The sequence below is a fragment of the Nicotiana sylvestris genome, chromosome 11 (genome assembly GCF_000393655.2).
Source record: "Nicotiana sylvestris chromosome 11, ASM39365v2, whole genome shotgun sequence".
NCBI classification, from domain to species: domain Eukaryota; kingdom Viridiplantae; phylum Streptophyta; class Magnoliopsida; order Solanales; family Solanaceae; genus Nicotiana; species Nicotiana sylvestris.
The window spans coordinates 47,710,108-47,735,589 of record NC_091067.1 but is presented as its reverse complement, the minus strand read 5'-3'; positions in this window follow the sequence as shown (position 1 = coordinate 47,735,589).

Here is a 25,482-nt window from a genome sequence, read left to right as displayed (position 1 = left end):
ACACTTGAAAAGTAAAGACTGGAATGTATGCCTCTGTTATCTGGGCGGGCTCCCAACTTCAACACTTGAAAAGTAAAGACTGGAATGTATGCCTCTGTTATCTGGGCGGACTCCCAACTTCACTACTTGAAAATTAAAGACTGAAATGTATGCCTCTGTTATCTGGGCGGGCTCCCAACTTCAACACTTGAAAAGTAAAGACTGGAATGTATTCTTCTGTTATTATGGGCAGGCGCCTGGCTTCATCATCTTGAATTTAACAACCTCTATTCTCCAGGTGGGATCCTACAACCAAAACAAACAAAACAAACGAGAATTTCCTAACCCAGTTTGCACTGGGAAGATTTGTGAGTCGTTAGCAAAATTGTAACCTATTTATACTACTGATGCAATGATGAGAGTAAACTAAAGACTAGGCTAGGATGTGCATCTCCTACGAGTAAAACCAAAACTCTTGCTAGCAAATGTGTCTGCTAAAAAAACCTCAATGACTCAAACTAGAAAGTGCTTCTTCTATGGTTGAATCGGAATGAGCTAAACTAGGAAGTGCGTCTCCTAAGGGTGAAAACTTCAAAGAACTAGACTAGGAATTGTGTTTCCTATGGTCGAACTCAAAATGAATCAAACTACGAAGTGCATCTCCTAAGGGTGAAATCTCAATTCCGGAAGTGCGTCTCCTGAAATAAAGTATAACCTGAAAAGGCCAAACTAGGAAGTGCATCTCCTAAAGTAAAAGTATAACCTGAAAAAGCCAAACTAGGAAGTGCGTCTCCTAAAGTAAACTTAATTCACGAAGTGCGTTTCCTATGCACGAAATTAAACTTAGGAAGTGCGTCTCCTAGGGGTTAAATAGTCTTAGGAAGTGCGTCTCCTATGGGTGAAACCTTAATGATTTTGAACTAGGAAGTGCGTCTCCTATGAATGAAAATAATTTAGGAAATGCGTCTCCTATGCGTGAAATCTTAATTTAGGAAGTGCGTCTCCTATGGGATAAAAGTAAACTTAGGAAGTGCGTCTCCTATGGGCAAAACTAAACTTTAAGGAAGTGCGTCTCCTATTGGGTACAATAAACTTAGGAAGTGCGTCTCCTGTGGGTACAATAAACTTAGGAAGTGCGTCTCCTATTGGTAGAACTGAACTTGGGAAGTGCGTCTCCTATGGTAAAACTGAACTTAGGAAGTGCGTCTCCTATTGGTAGAACTGAACTTAGGAAGTGCGTCTCCTATGGTAAAACTGAACTTTAGGAAGTGCGTCTCCTATGGTAAAACTGAACTTAGGAAGTGCGTCTCCTATTGGGTACAATAAACTTAGGAAGTGCGTCTCCTATTGGGAAAAACTAAACTTAGGAAGTGCATCTCCTATTGGTAAAACTTACTTAGGAAGTGCATCTCCTATGGGTACAACTATACTTAGGAAGTGCGTCTCCTGTTGGTGAAATAAACTTAGGAAGTGCGTCTCCTATTGGTGAAATAAACTTAGGAAGTGCGTCTCCTATTGGTGAAACTTTTCTTAGGAAGTGCGTCTCCTATTGGGTGAAATAACTTAGGATGTGCGTCTCCTATTGGGTGAAATAACTTAGGATGTGCGTCTCCTATTGGGTGAAATAACTTAGGAAGTGCGTCTCCTATTGGTACAACTAAACTTAGGAAGTGCGTCTCCTATTGGTGAAACTATTCTTAGGAAGTGCGTCTCCTATTGGTAAAACTTGGCTTAGGAAGTGCGTCTCCTACTGGTGAAACTATTCTTAGGAAGTGCGTCTCCTATAGGTGAAACTATTCTTAGGAAGTGCGTCTCCTCTTGGTGAAACTTATCTTAGGACTAACTTAGGATGTGCGTCTCCTCTTGGTGAAACTATTCTTAGGAAGTGCGTCTCCTATTGATGAAACTATTCTTAGGATGTGCGTCTCCTATTGGTGAAACTGACTTAGGATGTGCGTCTCCTCTTGGTGAAACTTACTTAGGAAGTGCGTCTCCTCTTGGTGAAACTTAACTTAGGATGTGCGTCTCCTGTTGGTGAAACTAACTTAGGATGTGCGTCTCCTGTTGGTGAAACTAACTTAGGATGTGCGTCTCCTCTTGGTGAAACTATTTTTAGGAAGTGCGTCTCCTTAGGACGTGCGTCTCCTATTGGTGAAACTTTTCTTAGGAAGTGCGTCTCCTCTTGGTGAAACTAACTTAGGATGTGCGTCTCCTCTTGGTGGAACTTACTTAGGATGTGCGTCTCCTATTGGTGAAATTGACTTAGGAAGTGCGTCTCCTAATGGTGAAACTTATCTTAGGATGTGCGTCTCCTATTGGTGAAACTTAACTTAGGATGTGCGTCTCCTATTGGTAAAAATAAACTTTAGGAGGAAATACATCTCCTATGGGTAAAAAACAAACTTAGGAGGAAATGCATCTCCTAAGGGTGAAACTAAAACAAACTTAGGAGGAAATGCATCTCCTATGGGTGGACCAAAACAAACTTAGGAGGAAATGCATCTCCTATGGGTGGAACTAAAACAAACTTAGGAGGAAATGCATCTCCTATGGGTGGACTAAAACAAACTTAGGAGGAAATGCATCTCCTATGGGTGAAACTAAAACAAACTTAGGAGGAAATGCATCTCCTATGGGTGGACTAAAACAAACTTAGGAGGAAATGCATCTCCTATGGGTGAAACTAAAACAAACTTAGGAGGAAATGCATCTCCTATGGGTGGACTAAAACAAACTTAGGAGGAAATGCATCTCCTATGGGTGGACTAAAACAAACTTAGGAGGAAATGCATCTCCTATGGGTGAAACTAAAACAAACTTAGGAGGAAATGCATCTCCTATGGGTAAAAATAAACTTAGGAGGAAATGCATCTCCTATGGGTGAAATAACTTAGGAAGTGCGTCTCCTATGGGTAAAGCTTAGGAAGTGCGTCTCCTATTGGCAAAACTAGACTTAGGAAGTGCGTCTCCTATTGGTAAAGGCTAGGCTTAGGAAGTGCGTCTCCTATTGGTAAAGGCTAGGCTTAGGAAGTGCGTCTCCTATTGGAACAGACGTGGAATGTATTCCCTTGTTATACAGGTGGGCGCCTAATGGTAAAGACATGAAATGTATTCCCTTGTTATACAGGTGGGTGCCTGAAATATGAAATGCACAGACAAAAAGTATTCCTCTCGTTATTCAGGTGGGCGCCTGTCTATACTAAGACATAAAAGTATTCCTCTCGTTATTCAGGTGGGCGCCTGTCTATACTAAGACATAAAAGTATTCCTCTCGTTATTCAGGTGGGCGCCTGTCTTCGAGAAAATTTTCACAATGAGAAAATTTTCTGCCCCGGTTTGATGATTTTCTTTATGGCCTGTCTTTCCGCCATCAATAACGTTCATTTTCCCTGTTTCTAAATCAAAGAAAAATTTGTTAGTTTAAAAACATGGTAAGCGGTCATGCCACTCTTGTTGGGGATGGTTTCCTCTTTCTCCTTTCCCAGCTTTGTGTTCCATTATGCTATCAAACTTGCTGGGGATGATATTAATTGCTGACACTGGCCCATCCCTTTTATCAATCTCATCTTGATAGGGATACCCTTCTTGACACGGGTTTTGCGCCTGTTCCTTGTACCACTTGGATGTACTAGTTGATGGCCTATTTTGAAGTCATTTCCCACTGGTTCCGACCAAACAGACTCTACTAGGGAATTTTCCTATGAAAGGAAAAAAATAAAAAGAAACAAAATAAAGACAAAGGAAAAGATGACTCTTTAACAAAAGAAACTATAAATAAAAATCTATCAAACGCAGATACCGACTCTAATGGCCATGACATGCGTATGTGGCCTATCCTCTGCCGTCAATCGTCTCTCAAGACCTTCCCTTGACGATTCCCCATCTGATTCCCAATCTTATTCGACTTGTAGTGCCCGAAGGGTTTTTTCACTATCAAGCCTCTCTCATTTTGGTTTTCTCTCAGCTTTCATCGCCTTATGGTGCCTGTGAAGGTTTTCACCGATAAGACTCTCTCATTTGTATTACTTTCCAGCTGGGGATTTGGAGTGTCGCCGGTATGACTCTTTCTGTTGGAGATTAGAGTCCTTTCTGCTGTGGAACAGAATGTTATGTTCGCCGGTAAGACTCTCATTTGTCTGACTTGGCATCTTTTGAAGACTGGTCAGAAGGTCTTTCTTTGGACCGTAATGTGGGTTTTGGATAGGCTAGAAAGAAAGGGTATAAAAGGCTCAAAAAAATACATTAATTTTGGGTTATTAGTTACAACCTTCGGAATTAGATTTATTCACAATAAACGCAACCTTTGCCCCAGTTTCTTGCTTGGGGATATCCTAACTGATTTTTTTTCATTTTTCAAAACTATGACCGAGCCGTGAAGCGCCTACGTATCCTCTTTGAGGAATCAGGTCAAACGTAGTTCCCAATTCCTCTTTTTCATTTGACTCTTTTTTGTTTGTTTTTTTTCTTTTCTTTTTTTTTCTTCTTTCATTTTTCTCTTTTTTCGTTTTTTTTTTCATGCCATATGCTTGCATTTTCTAGTCGTTTTTTCTGATTCCGAACGAGGGGTATGACAAAAAATAAGTAAGCCTCAAAAGGGGTAACGAAGGATAAAGTGTTTAGGTAGCAGAATAAAATGCCTTCGTCATTCCAGTCTTCAAACTATGCCAAGTGCAAACAACACAATTTAAACAACGATTTGTAGCCTCTTCCGATGGTGCTGGACTTGACAATTATATTCAACATTTGCTTTTTCATTGGTCCTTTCTAAAGAACCGTTGGGCGACACTCTCATTATCATGAATGACCCTCACGCCAATTTGGCGAATCTTGATTTTAACGGTTTTCTTTGTGTTTAACTTGCCCCAGTTCCACATGACTCGGGCTTCAAATAATCCCAAACCGTTCTTATTTCCTTTAAATGGTCTGATCGCCTTTCCAGGGTTTTACGATTAACTCTTAAGGTTAGGCCCAAACTGTGTGCGCATGTCATGTCACTAGAATCGGCACTGAACAAAAATGATAAAAGGACCAAACAAAGAGATGACTGGAAATAAAGAAAGACCGGATTTTGTATTAGACTACCGGTGAAATGGTTTAAATAACAAAACAAACAAAACAATCCAGAACAAAATCCTAAAACAAACTGGACAAGACAATATCCGACTTATAACCCTAATAATCCGAACAACATAAATGTCAACAAAATAAGCCACCATAAGCTTCTCTCTTGTTAACCAAGGAACAGAGCGTCCTTCCACTTTATCAAGACTGGCATCTTAGCCACTAAGCTTTGCATCGATACTGCCAAGACCATTACCAGCTTCAATATCATCAACATCCGTCGGCAAGTTCTCGAGGGGGCTCGAGTGCACCATGTCACTGTTATTAATCACAACCCGCCCTTCTTGGATCATTTTCTCTACTTCCCTTCTCCAACTATGACAGCTCTCAATGTTGTGCCCTATGACATTGGAGTGGTAGGCGCATCGCGCTGCCGGATCAAAGCTCCTTGCAAGTGGATTTGGAGTACATGCGGGGAGTGGCTCAATCGAGCCAGCATGCCTTAGCCTTTCAAACAGACTGGCATAAGATACCCCGATAGGGGTGAGAGCCTTTCCTCGTTTCAGCAACCTCTTCATTCTTGCATGTTGACAGGGCCGGAAACCTGATCCAGATGGATTTTGGTAGGCTTGTATGGGTGGGTAAGCATTTCGTGGAGTCGGGTACCTGGGAAGTGAGGTATGGCTTTTGAGGTCACGGGGAAAGAAGTGGTGTTGGGGAGCGGAGAAGCATTGAGGAGTGATGGAGCTACTCGGATAGCTGGGAAAGCTGCCATAAGTGGGTTGGGATGGAGAGTATGGGGGATCTTCCATTATGGTGTTGGGTGCTTGGGAAATGACCGAGTTCAAGAAACTTGGCGGTGGAGGGGGTGGTGGTTTTCCCGTTATCCATGCCTGATACATGTCTGTCACATGCTGTCTCAGCATTTTCACTTCTTCTACCAACCCGTTGTTCCGTTCGACCAATTGTTGTCGGTCATCAGTACCGACCCACTCGGTTCTGCGGTTCTGAGCCATTGTCCTTTGATTTTGCTTTGCAGGGAGGAGTTACCACAACCAACCACTTTCTATATATGGACACATCAAAGGGAAGCCATCACGTTAGTGTTAGGGCATTGGACAGACAATCATGTATCAGAGATACAATGTACCTAAGCAGTTAGACAATTGTGCCCCCTGAAAATCTTCCACACTCTCTTTTATTTATTTATTATTATATTTTTTTTATATTTTTTTTTATTTTAGTGGTGGTCGAATCTTATGGAGATTGCCTACGTATCATGACCCCGCATGAATCAGACCGAGCGTAGTTCGGACCCAATAAAGATAAACAATACTAAACATTTTTTTTTCAATTTTCATATTAAAACAAACTGGGTTTCAAGGGTTTAAAGATGACCTACAAACTCGAAAATCAAACAACCCACATATTCTAATCAAAAGCTTTACAAACTTAAAAATAAAAGGTCAGCTCCCTTTCTCTGTTTTACAAATGCAACCAAACGGTTATTTTTGCAAATGTGGCCCCTTCTAAATTTCACATGAATTTCGAGGCTGGGGAGGATTATTTTATGACACTTTACACACTTGTCCATTCTTTTACGAAAATAGCCTTTCGACAACTGAAAGATACTCTAAGGCTATTTCGGCAAGAACGGTTTAAGACGCGGCTGAAGCTGGCTTGGCTTATTTTTGACAAAACCCAAAGGTATTCACCTGACCGCTGACTTTTTTTCCAAACTACAATAAAAACGTGGTGTTGCAAACACGGCCCTTCAGCGCCTCGGGGACGAAGATTTATAAGGCTGTGTGGGTCGACTAGACCAAAAATCCTAAACATGACCCAAAGGTGGCTATTTATGCAAAGTCAGCCTTCCGGCGTCCCTTTCGGGAACATTCGGCTATTTATGACAAAACAGCATCACCTGACTTATTTATGACTCTTTTTATCATTTTTTCAAATTAGAAAACTCAATATTGCAAGCACGGCCTTTCAACGTCTCGGGGACGAAGATTTTTAAGGCTGTGTGGGTCAACTGGACCAAATCTTAAAAAATGACCCGAAGGTGGCTGTTTACGCAAAGTCAGCCTTCCGGCGTCCCTTTCGGGAACATTCGGCTATTTATGGCAAAACAACATCACCCGACTTATTTACGACAAAAATCAATATTTGACATATTATTTGTTTTTTATTATTATTATTAATTAATTGGTTTTTGGCTTTTTAGCAAAAGATGGGGTTGGACCCGATGAGGGTTGCCTACGTATCTCACATCCGGTGAGAATCAAACCCGCGTAGTTCGGGCAATCAAGAATAAGTAGATGAACTAACTTCCTTTTTTGAATTTGTGAAAGAACTACTTTAAAAGGAGAAAGGAAATATTTTTGATTGATTTTCTTTTTAAAAGAAAGACTTCTAAGATATATATATTTTTTTTAATTTCCATTTGTTTTTTTTTCTTATTCTAAAGGAAGAAGAAAATATTTTTCGGAATTTTACCTTTAATAAAAGAAATGCTTCTAAAAAATATTTTTTTTTGAATTTTGAATTTTCTTTTCAATTTTGAAAGAAGAAAAATATTTTCGGATTTTTTTCTATCTTATTATACATTTTTTTAAAAAAAATAGTTAAAAGACTTTCTAAAGAAGTTAATAATGGAAAATATTTTTGGATTTTTTTTTTGTTTTTGAAAATTGGGGGTCTAAAAACCTTTCTAGACTTTTTGGCAAGACAAATATTTTTGCAACAAATAAAGACATATATATATTTTTTGGAAATAAAAACTTTTGGATATATATATATATACATGTATATATTTGTGACAAATAATGAAAGACTCTTTTATTATTATTATTATTATTATTATTTTTTGAATTTTCATAAAAAACCCATTTTAAAAAAGTAAGACTCTTTTTAATTTTTATTTTTATGACAAGACAAACTATATATTTCTATATATTTTTTTTGAAAAACAAAACAGAACAACGATTTTTTTTTCTATTTTTCCTTTGCTTTTAATAAAACAAACTAATAAGACGTTTTTTTTTCTTTCCAAAATTTCGGCAGAGTTTTGACAGTATTTGGGTATTGGGTTTTTTCAAAAATAAACAATCAATTCCCTAACCGCTATTTCCTTTTTTTCAATTTCACAATATTCATAATATTCAAACACCGGTCAGCATGCGGGCACGAGACAAATAAATGCACGGAAAACAAATAGGATGCATCAGGATGGCCTTTTCATATCAGGTTGCTAGTCCTAGACGGACCCAACCCCTGTGTTGAGTCCCCTAAGTCAAATGCAACGTGATGCAAATAAGCGTTCCTACTAGGGATCCGGCATGAAGTCACGTTATTCTATGTTCAAAACCTGGGTCGGTGTTCTAGACAGTGTACCCGAGCGGACCACTCGAGTTGAGGAAGGAGCTCCTGTCCGGGAACCAAAAGGCCAGCCGGCTTAGAAACTTTCCGAGCCTCTTTTATTTAGGGTATGACACTAATAGAATAGGGAGTCTTAACCAGTAAGCACATCCCCGGAGGTAAGAAGAGTAGGTTTCGGCACAGTTTATATACAGTTCAGATAATATCAAAGCGGTAAAGGCAACATTTAGCACATTAGGCTCAAAACATGTAAAAATCAGATAAAGCCAAACATAACAATTTATCTAAGCTCGAATTTCTAACCCTGAACCAGTGGTTCTGGGCCAAGTCCCCAGCAGAGTCGCCAGAGCTGTCACACCTCCTTTTTCCGCACCCGCGAGGGTGCAAGGGAGTTTTTCCAATTAAAGGACAATCGAGACGGGATTGGTTTATTTATTTCAGAGTCGCCACTTGGGAGATTTAGGGTGTCCCAAGTCACCAATTTTAATCCCGAATCGAGGAAAAGAATGACTCCATATTACAGTCTGCGTACCAGAAATCCGGATAAGGAATTCTGTTAACCCGGGAGAAGGTGTTAGGCATTCCCGAGTTCCGTGGTTCTAGCACGGTCGCTCAACTGTTATATTCGGCTTGATTATCTGATTTTATACAAATATGAACTTATGTGCAAATTTTATCTTTTAACCGCTTTATTATTATTGTTTTTAAAAGAAATGTGAACATCGCTTAAAACACGTCTTTGGACTGCGTCACATGAAATGCACCCACAATCCGGAACACGTTTTATTTGATGTTTTGGGATTTGGATTCGGGTCGCATGAAATGCACACCCAGGCTTAAGAAAGTAAAATATTAAACACGCGCCTAAAGAGATTATCGCGTTATTATTTTGGGGAAGACCGTGAAATTCGCTAAACGGTCCTTCCGAATTCTAATTAAACCATACATTTTGTGAGGGCCCCGCAATCTATACGTTTTATTTGGCGAGGCTCGTCTCATTTTTATTTTTAAAGGATAAACCTACAATGACTATATTTTCTATTAAGTTCGTCTCTAAAATAAAAGAAAATCTCTTAATTATTTACATGCTGAAAAACGTAACTTATTAGTTATTAGTTTACGGCTAATGCGAATGGAAAATTGCGATCGAGTTTGTACAAAAAAACTGCTTTCATTTTATATTCTGTTATTCAATAATACTAGAACATGAGATTGACCATAATATCAAAACAGATTAATTATTCTCCGATTAATTTAAACTAACATTATTAGATGAAGAAAGTATACATATGCAACCTCATTATTCATTAATCATTCAACTACATCTTTATACGAAGAAAGAAAAATTATATTCAACCACAAATCTAAACAGGAGGAATTCAACAGGAACAAAGCCTGATTAATATTTCATTTTTTGCTTCAAGCCGAGATTGTACAAATGTGTACCTGGAAACAGCAGTACAAGAACAAAAGAAGGAGAAGTCAACAGCAGTAATAACACAGCAACAGCAGATTCAGCAACACCGCAAACCAGTACAGTAGGAATAGCAGAAAACCCAGGAGACTATAAACGACTCCAAGTATAGAGAAGAAGTAAAAGGCAGGAAGGTTCTGACTATTTCAGATCTTAAGCGAGGCAATGAAGCAGTAACTATTCTTTTTCAACTTCAAAACTCTCCAAAATGAATTCTGCCCTTGTATATTCAGTGTATCCAGAATGTATATCGGGTGTATACTTCTCACTCCGCCCCCTCTTTTTTTCTTCTCTCTATCTAGTTTTTCCTCTTTTTTTTTCACCCCTTCTTCCTAAATTTTCTCTTCTATTTATAGCAAAATTTTCGAAATTTTCAGATTTGTTTTTTTATTATTTTTTTATTTTTTTAATTAAAAGAAATCCCACTTACAAATTGCTTTTATTTTTTTAGAAAAAGAAATCCCACCTTTATTTACTTTTATTTTTAAAATTCCAACTTTAATTACTTTATCTTATTTAAAATCCCACTTTTTATTTTTTTAAAAGAGAATCTCACTTTATTTAACTTTTCTTTAAAAAACAAACCACTATCTTTTCTTTTTCTTTTAAAAATGCTACTTTCAATTACTTTAAATTTTTTAAATTTTCAGATACCTTTATATTTATTTTTTAATTCCAACCTTATTTTACTTTTAAATTTTTTAAAACTTTTTACTTTTTTTAAATTTTCTACATTCTTTTACTTTTTTTTATTTTTTTATTTTTTATTTTTTTAAAATCATTTCCGAAATTACTATATATATATATTTTTTAAAATAAAAATAATAAATAAAATAAAATATTTTCGGATTTTTTTTATATATAAAAAAAAACAAAAAATAAAACTATTAATAGTGATAATTCACTTTTTATTTTTTATTTTTTTGGTTTTGTTTTGTGTTGGACAAAAATGAAGAAGGGGTGTTGGGTTAATGGAGCGGACCGGATCGACCCGGTTTGAAACGGACCGGGTCATGGGGAAAGTTGGGCAATTATTTGGGCCTGTGGTTTGAAATTGAAGAAGTGGCCCAATCCGATTTTTCTTTGTATTTTTGTTCTCTTTTCTTCTTTTATTTTTCTAAAACTAAATTATAAAAGTACTTAAATTATTATTAAGAACTAAATTAAGTTATAAAAGCGCAAATTAACTTCCAATAACAATTAACGCACAATTAAGTAATAATTAAGCATAAAATTGTTCATTTGGACATTAAATGCTAAAAATGCAAAAGATGCCTATTTTTGTATTTTTTATTAATTTAACAAATAAACATGCATAGACAAACATACAAATAGTTACACAAAATATCACAAAAATTGCACACCAAGAAAAATTATTTTATTTTTGAATTTTTTGGGAGTAATTCTCATATAGGGCAAAAATCACGTGCTTACACATAGGTTTTGCCTTTTTGATCCCGAAGTTCTGCGGCTTCTCTGCTCGACCTCGTGGTATGTAAAGAACTCCATCCTTTACCGGTACCACTTTCTTCTCCACCTTCTTTTCAGGCTCGCTTTTTACAGCATTGGTCTTTTCCCCTTTTCCTGGTTTCTGTGCTGTTTCGGGCTTTTCCGTTGCGTCAACAATGGCGATTATAGCTTTCAAAGCAGGGTCGAATTCTTTGTCTTTGCAAATCATTCCGACCAACGGCCCATTATTGTGAGCAGGCAATGGATTGGTAGTCACATTTGGGACCTCCTCGTCCCTTAACACTATTTTCCCTTGCTCTATCAAATTCTCGACCACTCTTTTCAACGACCAGCAGTCATTCGTATCGTGTCCCTCGGCCCCTGAATGATAGGCGCATCTGACTCCAGCTTTGTAAGAAGGTGACGTCGGGTTTTGCCTCGTTTGAGGGATTGGTTGCAAGAAACCCAACTGGACTAGCTTCGGGAACAAAGTAGAGTATGGTTCACCGATGGGCGTGAAAGTCCGCCTTCGAGGTGGCTCCTGAGGGCGGAAGTTATTCTGCGGGGGTTGTGGGTTATAGTGGTTGCGGTAAGGAGGCTGATTTCTGGGAGGTGGAGCTTGGCCTCGGTTGGCTTGTTGCGGCGGATGGACATAAGGTTGGGCATTCATGACCATATAGGGTTGATGAGCATATGTCAGATTTGAGTGGGGATAGTAGTGTTGTGGGGTTCTTTCCGGAAAACGGGGCCTGGGATTACGATATTCCCTTGCTTCCGAGGCTGCCATGGTCGTTTCTTCCTTTTTCTTCCCTCTTGCCATTCCTCCGGACCCGCTTTGGACGGCTTGGGAGGTCGCCCTTATGGCTGCTTGACTCAGAATCCTACCTGTTTTCAGACCATTCTCCACCATCTCTCCAATCTTAATCGCTTCCGCGAATGGCTTTCCCATGGCTGACATCATGTTTTGGAAATAATCAGACTCTTGAGCCTGGAGAAAAGTAGTGACCATTTCTACCTCATCCATGAGAGGCTTCACCCTCGACGCCTGCTCACGCCACTTAATAGCATATTCTCTGAAGCTTTCTGAAGGTTTCTTCTTCAAATTCGACAGAGAATTTCGGTCTGGTGCAATGTCGATGTTATACTGGAATTGTTTCACAAAATCTCTGGCGAGATCATCCCATATATGCCATCGGGACATTTCCTGGTCCATATACCATTCCGAGGCTATCCCTACTAGACTTTCCCCAAAATATGCCATTAGCAGTTCTTCTTTTCCGCCGGCTCCCCGCAATTGGTTGCAGTATTTCTTAAGATGTGCAATGGGGTCACCGTGCCCATCGTATTTCTCGAACTTTGGGGTCTTGAAACCCGCTGGCAGGTGCACGTGAGGGAACATGCATAGGTCGGCGTAAGAGACGCTCTTCTGTCCGCTCAATCCTTGCATATTCTTCAAACTTTGTTCAAGGCTTCTCATTCTCTTGGCAATCTCATTTTGTTCTGCAATTCTGGGGTTCTGATCCTGCCCGGGTGCAAGCTCGCACTGAGGCGGTAGAGGATTAGTGCTGGTAGCGAACCTAGTTGGTTCCATTGAGAAGATGGTGCTTGGAACGTGAACGAGGATGAGTCAAAATTCGGTTTGTATGCAGCAGGTTGTGCTGTGATCGGGCAAGGTGGTGCAACAAAGTTGTTTGTGTTTACTTCCGCTGCTGACACTCGGGGATGATAATCAGAGGGCGATCCAGCAGAGAAGTCCGAGATGGCTGGGTACCCGAGTGGGGTGGCAGGGTAGCTTATGGGGACATTAGAAGTCCCGCTTGTCCTGGAAAACATTTCAGGGAATCCAGGGACGACGCTTGGCGGTTCTTTTCCGTTATTCCAGTCGTCCAGCATTTCCAACATGCGGAGTCGTAGGATTCTATTTTCTTCCACAGTTGCGGATTCAGGTGTGAGGACGGCTGAGATCAAGCTCTCCTCGGAAACAGGGATTGTTGGCAACGGAATTTCTGAAGACATTTCCACACTTCCTTTTGACCTGGTGAAGTAAGTGTGAGTACTGCTTCCGGTCTTAACAACAGGTAGTTGAACACTTCTCTTTGACCTCGTGAAGTATGAGTGCGAGGCCAGACTTCCACCAAACCAACCGTCTTTTCCAAAAACCTGGACGAACTCAACGACAAACGAGCGGTTAATTCGAAATAAATAACAGATAGGCAACCTCACGTTGAGTATGATGCACCTATACAGTTAAGTGAATTCTACATGTTTGTGATGAAAGCATGCGTCATTCCGGCATTCTTTTTAGGCTTCCCTTTTCTTATCATTTTTCTTTTTGTTTTCTTTTATGTTTTTATTTTGCGGTGAAAATGCGACCGGATCCGATGAGGATTGCCTACGTATTACGATGCCACGTGAATCAGATCATTACGTAGTTCAAAAACACAAATGAGCGTAAAAGAAACAACCTTTTTATTGTTGAAACGGTTTATTACAAACTACATTTTGCAAAAGAAAGAGCAAACTTTGAAAATAAACCTAGACTCAAAATAGACTAAAATCACCCTGATGGGGAAAAACAGGCAGAAGATGCTAAGATACAGACTGGACTTATGAGTACATTATGGTTTTGAAAATGGGTGACTGCGGGGCATCGTTCGGCCTCCCCGCGGTCCTAGGTGTGAGATCCCTCTCAAGCTGCTCCAGTTCATGCATGGTCTGCTTGACATAACCCATCACTGCCGAGAGGACGGTAACACTGGTCATGTTCTCACATCGTAGACATCGTCTGGTGATGGCATGGGCAATGGCCTTGATCCTATCTCTGGTTTGCTTCTTCTCTATGAGTAGGCGTCTTATCTGATCGCTACACATCTTGAATACCTGAGAATCCTGTATATGCTGGTTCTTCAGTCGCCGTACTTCTAACTTCATCTGGACTAACAAGTCATGCCAGTATCTGCTCTCAATTTGGAAATCCTTGGCCTGATTAACTGTTTTGATCTCAAGTATGGCCATTTCTCTCTTCATTCTTACAACAGTTTTCTCGTGGTCGCCTTTCAATTGATTCAAGTGTCGGCGATGCTTATCTATTATTGTATCCCACTGTGCCCTGAGCTCTGCCATGACGTTTTTAGATTTCTCTAAACCCTCTTGCCATTCCCTGACTTCGCTTTTTAGCCTTTTATCAACTGCTCATCTGATCGACGCCTTGGCTGTTTATCCACATCCATCCTTATCTGTTTTATCTGGGCTCTGAGCATTTCGTTTTCCTGAATTAACCTGTTCCGCTCTCCCATATCGGTAGCAACTTGCACGTTGTGCTCATATTTCAAGCTTTCCACTTGTTGCTTCAACCTGCTGATTTCGGCGCAATAGCCTCTTTCTTTTGCTAACCAATCCCACTGCTTTCGCGACGATTCTTCGAAATTCAGGATGTGGGGTCTCTTAGCCGACCTTTCATGCTCAAGTTCCCTTCTATACCATGCAAGGTAACCTGGTGCCGTCTCACCTTTGGCTCTATACCGTACGCAAGTATCTGATTTCAAATATTGATACTCACTCCAGATTTGGCGAATTTTCGCTTCTGGAAACTGTCCGTCAGGACCTATCTCAACTGTTTGAGCGCTAAGATCTTCCTCATGCGGTACTGTCTGGCATCTTCCGAGCTGTCTCAAAACTCGGCAGGGCGCGTAAGGTTGAATGCTCTTAAGCCCCATCAGTAAGAAATGAGTTCTAGTTGCTGGCATATATATGACCTCATCAACAGGCAACCATCCCAGCGTCCACTGTATTTGGCTGGCAGTAAGAGCTTGAAAGAACGAGGTCCATGCCAGGACTCCTTTGGGCAAACTGATCTCTTTGGTTCTCGTGTAAAATTCTTCTATGCAAGTCTTTTCCGGGGAACCATGGCTCAAAATCTCGGAACGATGGCAGAGGTGCTCGGTCATCCACATTTGTAGGAGCAAGTTACAACCTTCGAAGAAATTTCCCCCAGCTTTACAAGCTGTAAGAGCTCGAAAGATGTCAGATACCACCATAGGCGCGAGAGTACTGTCACTTTGCGTGAGTAGGGTGCTGACGACCCCGGATATCTTCAAATCAATGTTTCCGTCTTTCCTTGGAAATACCAGAAGGCCCAGGAACATCATCATGAAGGCTACCCGTCTGTGTTTGTCCCACTTCTGACGAATACCTTTGCTGCACAGTTTGTTGATTGGATTATTGAATCCCTCTTCATGACCGTACCTATCATATATGAAGCATGGAGTACAAAAACCGGCAGCTAGATCCGGGTTGTGGACCGTTCTGGGTATCTTCAGTGAATCCAGGAACCGATGTACCGTGACAGCTCTTGGGGCGACCAAGTATTTTTGCCTTAACGGAAGTTCAGCATTTCCGATGTACCCAGCCATTTCTTCCAAAGTCGGGGTGAGTTCAAAATCAGAGAAATGGAAAACATTGTGCGCCGGGTCCCAGTAGGTAACCAAAGCTCTTATGATATCTCCCCGAGGCTGGATTTCCAACAAACCCACGAGACCTTTCAGATATTTCTTGACCTCATCTTGTCCTTCAGCACCTAGATCATTCCACCATAGCCGTAACTTGACAGGGATTTTGGTCATTATTGAAAAATGTTCATTTTGCATTGTGCTCATCCTGCACATTTATTAAGGCGTTCTTAACAAAAATAACTTGACTCAAAATATTTTACAAGGAGGATCAAGTTTTCGCACACGGCCTTTCAGCACTTCGGGGATGAAGATTTTGAGGCTGTGTGGGTCAATTGGATGAAAATCCTAAAAAGAAATGACCCGAAGGTGGTTATTTATGCAAAGTCAGCCTTCCGGCGTCCCTTTCGGGAACATTCGGCTACTTATGACAAAGCAACATCACCTGATTTATTCGTGACAGAATCAAAATTTTGACACGTTTTTTTTTATTTTTTTTTATTATTATTATTTGTTCATTTTTTTTAGTAAAAGGTGGGGTTGAACCCGATGGGGGTTGCCTACGTATCTCACATCCGGTGAGAATCAAACCGGCGTAGTTCGGTACATCGTGAATAGAGAAAATCAATTAAACCCAGAAAGCAAGAATATATTTTTTTTCATTATTTTCTTTTGAAAAGAGATAAAGACTAAAGAAAATATTTATTATTATTATTATTTTTTTTAAGGAAATATTTGGACTATTAGTCTGAATTTAAAAAGGAGGTACTACGAAAGAAACATCATTTTTTTTTGAATTATGAATTTTCCGTTTTTTTTTACTTTTAAATAAATACCCTTTTTTGATTCTGAAAGTGATAAAAAGGAAAAAATTTTATATATTTTTTTTAATAAATCAAACTAAAAGACAAATTTTGTTTTTATTCTTTTTTTTTAGAAAAATTCCGGCGAGGTTTTGACACTACTTGGACATGAGTTTTATTTTTCCAAAATAAGTAATTATCTCCCTACGCTGCTATTTTTCCCCCTTTTTAGAAACCGGTCAGCATGCGGAACCAAAGCAAATAAATGCGCAAAACAAATAGGATGCAGCAGGATGGTCTTTTCATTTCAGGTTGCCTGTCCTAGACGGACCCAACCCCTGTGTTGAGCCCCCTAAATCAAATGCAACATGATGCAAATAAATGTTCCTACTAGGGATCCGGCATGAAGTTTCGTTATACTAGGTTCATAACCTGGGCATTTGTTCTAGACTGTGTACCCGAGCGGACAACTCGAGTCGAGGAGGGGGCTACGTACCGGGGACCCGCGAGATCGTCCGGCTTTGTAACTTGTCCGACCTCTTTCTTATTTCAGGTATCGACACTAACAGAATAGGGAGTCTCGACCAGCGAGCTTCTCCCCGGAGGTAAGAAGAGAAGGGTTTCGGCACAGTTTATATACAGTTCAGATAATATCAAAGCGGTAAAAGACAACATTTAGCACGTTATGCAAAAACATGTAATAAAGATCAGATAATAAAGCCAAATATAACAATTATTCTAAGCTCGAATTCTTGAACCCTGAACCAGTGGTTCTGGGTTAGCAATCTCCCCAGCGGAGTCGCCAGAGCTGTCACACCTCCTTTTTGCGCGCCCGGCCCGAAGGGTTTAAATGCGCGAGGGAGTTTTTTCAATTTAAGCGACAATATTCGAAATGAGATCATTTATTTAATTCAGAGTCGCCACTTGGGAAATGTTTGGCTTTTGGTGTCCTAAGTCACCGGTTTATCTTGAATCCCAAATCGAGGAAATTTTCGACTTTTCCAAATGAAGTCTGCGAACCAGAAATTCTAAGTAAGGAATTCTATTGACCCGAGGGAAGGTGTTAGGCACCCTCGAATCCCGTGGTTCTAGCACGGTCGCTTAAATTGTTATAATGGCTAAATATCTGATTTAAATACATGTTGTGACTTATGTGCTTTTATTAAGTTTAAAACCGCTTTTATTATTATCATTTATTTTTATAGAATTGCAACGTCGTGAAAATGCATCTCGAACCACGTCACAATCAATGCACCCGTGATCGTCAACACATTTTGACTCCGTTGAGATTTGGATTTGGGTCACATCAATGTGCACCCGTGTTTAAGAAGGTAATTTTCTGAGTCGCGCTTAAAGAGTCTAGCGCGTTACTATCTTTGGGGAAGGCAGTGGAATTCACTAAACAGTCCGTCCCGAGTTCTAAATATTTGTTATGGTTAATTATTGAGGGCCCCGCAATTTGCATTTTTGTTTTTTAAGTTGACGAGGCTCGTCTCATTATTTAGAAAGGATATCCTATAACGACTACATTTCTAATGTGTTTGTCTCTAAAAATAGAAGAAAAAAGATACGTGCTAATTCAATTATGTGCTTTGGCCAAATCCGGATTCTTATTAATTATCTGCTTAATCATTTACGAAGTGAAGAAGCGTTATACCTCATGGAACGTGCTTTTAATTGGGTAGAAGAATTATACACGAGATTGATGAAACACTACACTTAGCCCCAAATACTTCTCGAGTTAAACTTTGAATTTATTTTAACAGGATTAAAAAAGTTACTCATTAGATGGTAACTACTAATAATATTTAGAACTCAACCTAAAACTGCCTACCGAAACTGAAGCTCCTAAACTTAAGACTGTGTTGTACTCGGCAAGATTTTTCAAGCAACCATTCACCCTACATACTCAAAACATAACTGGAAGAAGAGTTTGAATTAACAATTCTACCAAATGATAGCACATTCCATAAATTATATGACTACATCACGTGTACTGCCAACAAACCATATCGCAATTTTAGACCAGAATATTTTCAATTAAGTACAAACTTACTAATGTGTTTTCTATTGGGCTACAAATAAAAGAATTTATACAACTTTAACAATATTCGCAAAGCTGTAAGTAAGGCAACAGATGATTAAAAATTCTTCAGATCTTTCAATTCATGCCTTTCATGGTTACATCAGTATGAAATGTGTACCTGGATGTTGAATACAACAGAAGAAGAGGAAGAAGATAGAGAAAATCAGCAGCAGCAGGAACAAAGTAACAGCAGCAAACAAAGCAACACAGCAGAACAGGCTCGAGTGCAAGAATGCAACTATAGCCGATAGAAAAGAGTGGCCAAATGACAGCAGCACACAGTGGAGTAGAATCAGAACTCCAGGCAGACCAAAACCAGTAGTAAACCAATGAAAACACTCGACTAGTAGACTCAATTGGAACTTCAAAGAATCAGAATTGATTAAACAGGTTGAACAAATGAAACCCAAACAACAATAGGAAGAAACAGTTTCTGATTGTTGACTGTATGTTTTCTATCTCTTAACCTCTCTCTCTATCTGTGTTTTCCTAAAATCAGTTCTATCCTTTTTCAATCCTCTCTGTATGTGTATCCAATCCCTCAATGTGTATGCCTTCCTTCCTTTATCTCCCTCTCTATCTATTCTGAAAATCCCAGCCCCCAGTCCAGTCTGAGTTCCCTATGTGTGTTTGTGTGTGTGTGTATCTCTCAATGTGTCTCCCCTTCTTTTTTTTAATCCCCCCTTTATAAGCCTAACATCAGGCCATTTAAACAGCCTGTTAATCAATTAGACAACCCCTCCCATGTGCTGTCTTCTTTTCAGTTTCCACTCAACCATTTAAGTATAAAACCTTCCCATGATATTCCTGACAGTACCCTTTAACATTTATTAAACTAAAAAGCAGACAGGGGCAGCAAGAATATAATCTGACAACACATGCTGTCAAACTATTTTAATCAAAAGGGCTTTTATGCACATGTTGTGCACCAATGCACATGCCCTCCAATTCAGATTGCAACTAACAATCCAACCCTTTTATTTCTGATTCAAATTAACAATTATAAGCAGCTAAACTCAGTTTCTAATAGATTCAGGCAATGCTTAACAGAAGCAGGTCAATTTGTTATTGTTCAGACAACTAAAACTAATTGACGACACATGTCGACTTAACTATACTAATCATAACATGTACAATCGAAACCATGATCAGATGTCTAGCAGTATCGAACACATGACTCGAATCATACTGACTAAGCAAAATTGTACTGGGGAATCAGTTAATCAGTCAAATTTGAGGTTCAATTGATTGCACAGCACATACACATACACACATTATCAGTGAAAATAGAAGAAGGACTCAATCAAACACAGAGGTTCAGGCAAGGTGGACAGGACACAGTTGGTAAAATTCAAAACACAAATTAAACAAGACATTTGGCCAACGGACAGACCTTTAATCAACACATGAACTGAATAAAGAAAAAGGAAAAACAAACTCACCTTAAACCTCCGAAAAATCAGGAAGCCTTAGGTCGGACTTGAATAGACTTTTCTTGGGTTGAACGGACTGTAATCGAAGTGTTTCTCAAATGAGAAACACTTCGATTAAAGTCCATTAGACCCTAATCACTTGGCTCGAACAGACATGGATCAGTCACGAGGTTTCTAGGGTTCATAGATGGTAGATTTGGGATTTGGGTTTCCATGGTTAGATTCGGACCAAACCAAACATGGTTTGGTCACGAGGGAGGTCCGGGGACTATCTGGTATGAAACTGGGGTGCATCGATGTAAGTTGGGTTCCGACTCGAATCTTCAAATGAAGATTCGAGAAGGTGGGAGGGGATTTGAGCTAAGTGGTTAACAGATCCATGTTCAGGGTGGTGAGGTGGTCCTACGGTGTTAAGGTGGGAGTCACCGGCGTCCAGGCCGCCGGGATTAATGGTGAAGGGAAAGGGGGCGGCTAGGGTTTCAAGGGGTATGTGGTGAGGACGATGGAAGGTAGAGGTATTTGGATAGGGGGTGGGGTACGAGTGGAAGCTTATATATGGAGTGGGTGAATGGATCCTGGCCGTCGGATGAGACACGATGAAGGGCCAGGATCCTTCAGCTAATGGGAAACGGTGTCGTTTAAAGTGCAAAGGGTTGGGGTCGGTCCAGGGTTGAACGGGTCGGGTTTGTTCGTGGGTATGGGAAATGTGATCTTGGCCGTTGATAAATCTGAGATCAACGGCCCAGATCAGACCAGATCAAAATGGTGTCGTTTGGAACGCCCCCTGAGGCCAGCTGGTCTGGACCGGGTTCACATGGGGTTTTGGGTTGGGTTGTTTGGGCCAATTTGTTTAAAATTGGACTGGCCCAAGTCCGAAAACTCTTTCTTCTTTTTTTTTTATTATTTTTTCTTTTGAATTTCTTAAATTAATTTGCCAAATAATACCATATAAAACCATAAACAACAATTTACATACAATTAACATTTAATTATACTAACATCACTTAATGACAAAAATAAAATGAAAGATGCACACATTTTTAATTTATATATTTTTTTGAATAAAATAAACACGGACGAGATTACAGATAACTAACAAATATGCCACACAAAATCCAAAACTTGTACAGCAGGACCATTTGTTATTTTTTATTTCTTTTGGAGCGATTGTCGCGTAAAACAAAAATCACGTGCTCACACATACAAATCGCTGGGGTCGTCAGCACTTTGCTCAAGCAAGAAAACAACACTTTGGCACCAATGATAATAGCAGGCATTTTCCGCGCGCTCACTATTTGCAAAACCGGAGGAGGTTTCTTTGAGGGATGTAATATCTTACTGCAAATGTGGATGATAGAGCATCTATGTCATCGCCCTCAGTTGCTGAGATATGGGTCATCACAAAAGACTTGTATAGAAGAGTTTCCCACCAGGGTCGACGGTTTCAACCTGCCAGAAGGGGTCGCCGAATGGGTCACGCTGCTGCGCTCGGTTTCGGCAAGCCAGATAGAATGAGCATTTGAGTGGCTACCCATAGATGAGGTCATACACATGTCGACCGCTGAGTCTCATTTATTGTTGATGGGTCTCCAAAGTATCCAGCCTTATGCGCCCAACAGAGTATTGAGGCAGTTGGGGCGATATCAAATAATCCCGAAGGAAGAGGATCTCAGTAGCCAGGTGATCGAAATCGGGCCTGGTGGGCAGTTCCCTGAAGTGGTCGTTCGGAGAATCTGGAATGAATGTCAAACCCTGAAAGAAGATACTTGTGTACAAGATCGGGCCAAGGGCGAAGTGTCGCCAAAATACCTCACGCGGTACAGAAGAGAGCTCGAGCACCAGAGACCAACTAAGAGAGCTCACGTCCAAGACTTTACGGAGTCATCGCATGCACAGTGGGGCTGGTTAAAAAGGGAGGAAGGCTACCGGGCTGAAATCGGGAAGCTAAAGAAACAAGTTGAAAGGCTTATATTTGAGAACAACGTGCAAGTCGCCTCCGAGCGGGGTGAAAAGAACAAATTAGCCCAAGAAAACCAGACACTAAAAGCCCGCATTCGCCAAGCCAGTAAGAGTAACAGCGACCGACAGAAACGTCGCTCCGACGAAAGATTGATAGCAGACTTGAGAAATCAGGTCAGTCAAAGCCAAGAAGAATTAGAGAGATCAAAAGCTTGCATAGAAAGAATGAAGGTTAGATGGGAAAAAAGTACAATGGCCCGGAGGCAGCGTCTGCAACAAGTCATAAGGGATTATGAAATGAGCATCGGGGTATTAAGGAAAACGAACTCCACTCTTCAGGAGCGGATCTTCAAACAAGCACGAGATGCCCAGGCCGACAGAAGACGCTGTTACGATGCAATGACCAGAATGGAAAGACAAATGGAGATGTTCCAGGATCGACTTGCCAACAATGCTCAAGCACTGGTATTAAAAAACCGGTGAATAGAGCAATTGTTCATTGAAAGGGACAACATTCGAGGAAGGATTGATGAGATTGGGCACTACATCTACATGAGATGCCTAGCATGTGAGCAAATACCTCGGAAAACCCTCCTTGTTTCCATCATGGGCTGCGTCCACCGGATCATGAATGAGTTGAAGAGCTTGTAGAGAGACCTTACACCGAGGGCCGCGGAAAGGCCGAATGATGCCTCGCGGGCCCCTAAGTTGGAATTTTAATCTTTTGTTCGAATCTTGTTTAATTGGCTTTGTTGTCTTCCCATATGTTGTTTTCTTTTCTTTAATCAAGTCGGGTTAAGAACTTTGGAATTTGTACTATTGTTGTTCCTTGTTTGAAGTAATTTGTAATAGCAAATTTTGGTGATGAATTAATGGATTCCGAAAGCATTTTTGTGTGTCTTTACTTTAAGGCAGAACTACGCCTGGTCTGATTCACGCGGGGACGTGATACGTAGGCAATTCACATAAGATTCGACCGCCATTAATAAAAAAGGAGAAAAAAAGAAAGAAAAAGAAAATATAAAAATAAAATAAAATACAGGGGTTCCCAAAGCACTTTAAAGGGACAAATAAGCAAGCCGGGATGACGCATGTTGTTAGAAGCGAAGCATGTTAGAAACAGTTAACTTCCTAGGAGCATTGCATCCCCAATGTGTTGCTATCAAATCTGTTAAACTCTAACGCTAACAAGTTTGTTGTTTTCCACAAAAATCCAGACAGTTAGTTGTTAAAGCATTCTGGCAACACACCCTTACCAAACCAGATACAAAGGACCAGTAGCAACGAGCATGACTACTTCAGAAAATAGTACCGAGGAAGAAAGGCCGTTGAGCCAGTTGTTAAAAGAAGCGATGGAGAAGATAGAAAGGATGGGACTAAAGATGAATGCAATGCAGATAGCACTAGCCAAAGCGCAAAAGAGCCCTGAGCCATTGGGGAACATGCCCGAATACCCCCACTCCGGCCCTTCAACAAGCCTCCCAAATCACCGTTGTCTTTAGGAGAGAAGCCCCCATGATTCCCAAGCTCCACCACCCCATCAACCTCTCCCAATACCAAATGTTCCATCTTTTGTGGGACCCACATCAGCCACCCTGCAAAGATCAACCAGTGAGCCATTGTTTCAGGCTCACGATATGCAATATTATCCCTTGAGCCCACATTCCATGCCCCAGAACCCCATACCTACAATCCTCACTTGGAGGTACCGGCAGAGATTGAAAAGCCGGTTAAAGTCCCAGAACAAGATGAGGTAATGAGGAAGTTCAAAAGCCTGGAGCAGTCCTTCAGGAACCTGCACGGATTGGGCAACCAGGTTAGCGTGGCCTACAAGGATCTATGCCCTTTCCCGGACGTCCAACTCCCGGCTGGGTTCAAGATTCCTAAGTTTGATTTATATGAAGGGAACGGTGACCCCATGGCACATTTGCGGGGCTTTTGTAGCAAAATGAGAGGGGCAGGCGGCAAAGATGAGCTACTGATAGCTTATTTCGGCCAAAGTCTGAGTGGATCGGCACTAGAATGGTATACCAGGCAGGATTCCAGCAGATGGTACACTTGGGATGATCTGGCATAGGCTTTCGCGGGTCACTTTCAAGACAATCTCGAGATAGTCCCTGACCGTCTCATGTTGCTGAGGACCGGAAAGAAGCCTGGGGAAAGTTTTCGTGAGTTCGGTTTCCGCTGGAGAGAACAAGCGGCCAGAGTTGATCCTCCCATGAGAGAGGGAGAAATGGTGGACTACTTCTTGCAAACACTGGATCCAACTTACTTTGGTCACTTGGTGACGACGGTTGGGAAATCCTTCAATGAAGTGGTAAAGATAGGGGTCATGATAGAGGAGGGTCTGAGGTCTGACAAAATCCTAAATTACTCAGCGCTCAAGGCAACAACCCAGGCTATTCAGAGCGGCACAGGAGGTGCGCTGGGAAGGAGGAAGAAAGAAGAAATTGCCACGATTGAGGCAAGCAGCTGGACCAGGTCTGGCAAACCATACTACAACCAACCCAGACCCCACAGGCCAAACTACCCATACAGCCCACCACAACACTACTATCCACCTCAAGAACCACATTTCACCGTCCATCAAGCCCAGACATACACCCAACCTCCGGTTTGCCCACAATGGCGCGCGCCAGCTCCCCACAATACATACCCACCTCCACATAATACCTACCCACCACCACAAAACACCTATCCACCGCCAAAAGCCTACAGGAACCCTCAAGGGATGGGTTTCAAGGGAAATCCGGCTTCCAGAAATGAAAGACTGCAGAGGCAAAGAACCTTTACTGAGTTGGGAGAAACTTATACTGCCTTGTTCCACAAATTGAGGCAGTTGGGTTTATTAATCCTGTTGAGCCTAGATCGCCAAATCCCTTACCCCAAAATTTGGACCGATCGATAAGCTGTGGGTACTGCTCAGGGATGTTGGGTCATGATATTGAAAAATGTTGGAGATTGAAGCATGCAATACAAGATCTCATTGATACCAACAAGATCGAGGTCCAGACGCCGGAGGCACCTAACATCAACCAGAACCCATTGCCAACACACCACGAGGCTCACATGATCGAGTTGGTGTATGAGGGAGGAGAGCCGAGGAAGCCCTCACAGACAGTGATGATGATCCAGGCCACTCCGAAAGAAGGATCGGCCAGTGGAAGACCGGGGGTACAGTCGCAAGGAGAAGGCGTCAAGCCAGTAGTGATATTGGGAAAGAGTCTGTCCACCGTAACAAACAAACTCGAGCCAGCCAAGTTGGTAATATCAGGGACTCCACCCACACCTGCAGTTGTGTTGAAAGGGGTATACAGGGAACTGGTCACTATAAAGCCTGTAGTCCAACTGCCGATGATTGATAGCAAGGCCATGCATTGGAGATATGAGAAGGCAGTGGTGATATACA